The sequence below is a fragment of the Cebus imitator genome, unplaced genomic scaffold, assembly GCF_001604975.1.
Source record: "Cebus imitator isolate Cc_AM_T3 unplaced genomic scaffold, Cebus_imitator-1.0 Scaffold721, whole genome shotgun sequence".
Taxonomy (NCBI): domain Eukaryota; kingdom Metazoa; phylum Chordata; class Mammalia; order Primates; family Cebidae; genus Cebus; species Cebus imitator.
This window is the reverse complement of record NW_016108036.1, coordinates 160,583-164,718: the sequence shown is the minus strand read 5'-3', so window position 1 is coordinate 164,718 and position 4,136 is coordinate 160,583. Positions and strand designations below refer to the sequence as shown.

The 4,136-nt window shown below is 49.8% G+C and overlaps 1 pseudogene; it reads right to left on the bottom strand.

Moving 5' to 3' along the window:
- The window catches only part of LOC108296514, a 4,403-nt pseudogene extending 1,181 nt beyond the window's left edge, over nt 1–3,222 (bottom strand).
- Nucleotides 3,223–4,136: the final 914 nt, after the last annotated feature.

Here is a 4,136-nt window from a genome sequence, read left to right as displayed (position 1 = left end):
CTCGTGATCCACCCGCCTCGGCCTCCCAAAGTGCTGGGATTACAGGCGTGAGCCACCGCGCCCGGCCAATAATTTTTTTTTAAAGAACTTCCCCTGGAGAGAAAGGGCAACAGACCCCAAGCCACATAAGCATCGGCAGGGGATACAGCTTCCTCCGGCTGGGAAGGATGTGGAAGAGTGTGAAATGGACAAGGCAGGAAGTGGAATTGATGAGTTCTTGGTCTATCCTGCACCCTCCCCACTCCGTGCCTGTCTTCTCAGTCCGCCCCCAAAATGAAAATTACCACAAGGGAAATCACACCAGACTGGCTGGTGGTCAAGCCACGTGTCTCCAGGCCTGGCTTAGCCACCAACTTTCTGGGTGGCCCTGTGTCTGCCCTGCCCCTCTTGGGGCCCTGTCTCCCCTATCCCATAGCAGGGTGGTAAAGGCCACGGCCTTCCAGCTGTGCCACCCCTGGAGTCTCCAAGAAACCCCAGACAGCTTGGCTTCCCACCTCCCAGCTGGCAGCCCGAGTAGGGCAGGAGCCATCTGAGAGTCCCTTCCACCAAACTGAGGCTGGGCTGCTAGGGTGTCACACCAGTGCCTCAGCCAGCGCCTCCCTCCGCAGGTCCCTCCACAGCCGGTAGGATGGGCAGCAAATTGTAAATCTGTTTTCCTTTCTCAAATGATGGGAATTGATTAGCTTAGCGAGGAACTCCAGCCGCTCCTTGGAAAGGAACGAAGGTTCCCGCAGTAGCTGTCATTGATTCAGACAAAGCCCGGAGTAGGACTAGGAGGGCTGGGGGGTGGGGTAGAGTGGGGGCTATGGTCAGGCCCTTATTGGCCCTGGGAACGTTCTCCTTCTCGGTGACCAATGCTCTTTCTCTCTGCCTCTGTCTCTTTCTCTCTTATACAGGCACACTCAGAGGTTGTCAAAATTTAAACTCTGGGCCTCATTGGGGCCCAGGAGCCAAGGTGGACACACATCCACGAAATCAGATTGTCCTCCTCTTGGGAAGGGCAACCGGGGCAGCTTCTTAAAAGAGAGCAAGAGGCCCTAGGGATGCTCAAAAGGAAAGACCTCACCCAGTTTCAAGCCCAGGCTTGTGGCAACCCAAAGCCATATCTGCAGCCAAATCCCAGGTTTATCACAGAAAAAATAAATAAATAAATAAATAACCATTAATAGCAGCTATCTGGGAGGATTGTAGGTGATTTTTATTTTCTCCTTTGTACTTGCCTGTTTCTAATTTTTCTACAATGATCAGGTACAGCCTTACTTTTAGAATCAGAAGTAAATATTATTTTAAAATAGAGTATTTGTGTATGTGTGGGGAAGTGATTTTGCTAACAGCCTTCAATCCTTTGAGAAATTCCTATAAGAGGCAAGGGAGGAGAGCTCTGCCCTGCAAGGAGAGAAACCAAGGAGAGTTGGCTTAAGTTGTACCAGGATAGAGCCCAGTAAGAAAGCAGAGGACCTTGGACGGGGGGAGTGGGCAAACGCCCTGTGGGTGAGCGAGTGTGGAATCGCCTATTCCTGAGACAGTGAGAGGAATGGGTCAATGAGCAGGAAGTAGGTAGTCGCCCACTGGACCCAGAAGAGACTTCCGAGTATACCTTCTCCAATGCCTTCATTTTACATATGGGGAAACTGAGACTTACTCCAGGTGAAGTCAAGGAGAAGGGACTGACCCGATGTCATCTTATCAGTGGCAGGACCAGGATTCATTCTACTCCATCCCCAGATTCTGGGGACAGTGCTTGGCAGCCCCAAGGAACAACCGGGCCTGGCTTGTGGACTCGAAGTGCCAAAATAGAAAAGCTGTTTTTGTTTTTGTTTCATTTTTTGAGACAGAGTCTCGCTCTGTCACCCAGGCTGGAGTGCAGTAGTGCTATCCCAGCTCACTGCAACCTCCACCTCCTGGGTTTAAGTGATTCTTGTGCCTCAGCCTCCTGAGTAGCTGAGACTACAGGCATGTACCATCATGCCTGGCTAATTTTTGTATTTTTTAGTAGAGATGGCATTTCACCATGTTGGCCAGGCTGGTCTTGAACTCCTGACCTCAAGCGATCTGCCCACCTCAGCCTTCCAATGTGTTGACATTACAGGTGTGAGCCACCACACCCAGCAGGAGAGCTGTTTTTGATGTTGAAGGGAAAAGGCAATCATCAAGTCACAGGTCACATGGACTTCCCCATTTGGACAAAATGGGGCTTTGGTGGGAGGTGGTGTCACCTCAAAAACACCCCCAGCCCCTGCCATGCCTCACTCTTCTCCAGGGCAAGTGGGGCTCCCAGGGATGCGAACCCATGCCAGAGCCTCCCTGTGCTCTTGTTTATAATTCCTTTCCTCTGGCAAAGGATAACAAAACCCTTCCTTCTCCATTCCCCCATCCCGGCCAGAATGTCATCAAAAAATCACATTAGACATGCAGATTTGAAGTAAAATATGTGTATGTATATACAATTTAACAGCAATTAGGAGCTAATCAGTTTTTCTTCCTGGATCAGGGTGTTTTGCCTTCCCTAGTTCAGCTCTGGTGCTTGAACATCTCGAGGTCTTTGATTCTCTTACCCTTGGTTTGAGAGATCTGGGCAGAGGTGCAAAATGAGTTATTTTGAGTTGAACAGCTCCAGAGATGGGAGGAAAGAAAAGGGGAGGCCTTGATGCCTCCCAGGCATCGCTATCCTAAGTCCGGATACTCCATCTTCTGAGAATCTGTAGCTCTCAGGATGCCCCGGCTATGTACCTGTCATCAGAATCCCAAACCTTTCCCTGAGACCTGGAACCTGCACCTAGGCCAGGAGGCTGGAGAGGCACTGGACATGTGGTGGTGAAACTGGGGCAAAATCACACACACGGAGTGAAGTCAAATGCCTAGCTAGTTCATTGCAGAAACTGACACCCATTCAGATCATCATCATCATTAACTCTGCATCTACCACGTGCCCAGTACTCTTTATCCATCCTCTGTCATCCTCACATCAGCCCTGCAAGGACGCTAGAGAAGGCGTTATGAGCATCCAGTTTTTACGGAAGCAAAATCAGAATTAGAAAGATTCAGTGACTCCCTGGTGGTCACACAGCTGCTAAGGGGCAGAACTGGAGTTTGAACCTCCGGTCTGTTGCTCTTAAAGCCCAGGCTCTTTTTGGCCATACCAGGCAGCCTACAAGCTCTTTGATAGCTGAGATGTCAGTACTCACTATAGAAACCCATTGACTTGTAGCAAGTTTGCGCCATGCCCGTAAGACCGGAAGTCACTTGGAGCCTGGCAATTCTGCTTTCAGTAGGCGGCAATTCAGGGCATGATGTAAAGGAAGTCTCCCACCAAGCTCAGAAGCTTGGTCTTCCCTTCAATGGGTCAAGGGTGTGATGGCGAATTCTATGTGTCAATTTGACTGGGCTATGGGGTGCCAAGATATTAGGCCAAACATGATTCTGTGTGTGTGTGTGTGTGTGTGTGTGTGTGTGTGAGTGTGTGTGTGTGTGTGTGTGAGAGAGAGAGAGAGAGAGAGAGAGAGAGTTTCCAGATAAGTTTAGGTTTTCTTTTTTTCTTTTTTTTTTTTTAAGATGGGGTTTCACCATGATGGCCAGGCTGGTCTTGAACCCCTGACCTCAGGTGATCCACCCATTTCAGCCTCCCAAATGCTAGGATTTCAGGTGTCAGCCACCATGCCTGGCCAAGTTTGGGTTTTTTTTGAGATGGAGTCTTGCTCTGTTGCCGAGTTTGGAGTGCAGTGGCACAATCTCGGCTCACTGCAACCTCTGCCTCCCGGGTTCAAGTGATTCTCCCGTCTCAGCCTCCTGAGTAGCTGGGATTACAGGTGCATACCACCATGCCTGGCTAATGTTTGTATTTTTAGTAGAGACAGGGTTTCACCATGTCAGCCAGGCTGGTCTTGAACTCCTACCTCAAGTGATCTGCCCGCCTCAGCCTCCCAACGTGCTGGGATTACAGGAGTGAGCCGCCAAGCCCAGCCTCTGGATAAGATTTGCTTCAGTACACAGAGTAAAGCAGATGGTGCTCGCTAATGAGGGTGGGCCTCAACCAATCAGTTGAAGATCTGAATAGAACAAAAAGGCTGAGTAAGAGGGAATTCTTTTTGCTAACTGCTAGAGCTTGGACATTGGTCTTTTCTTTTCTTTTTCTTTCT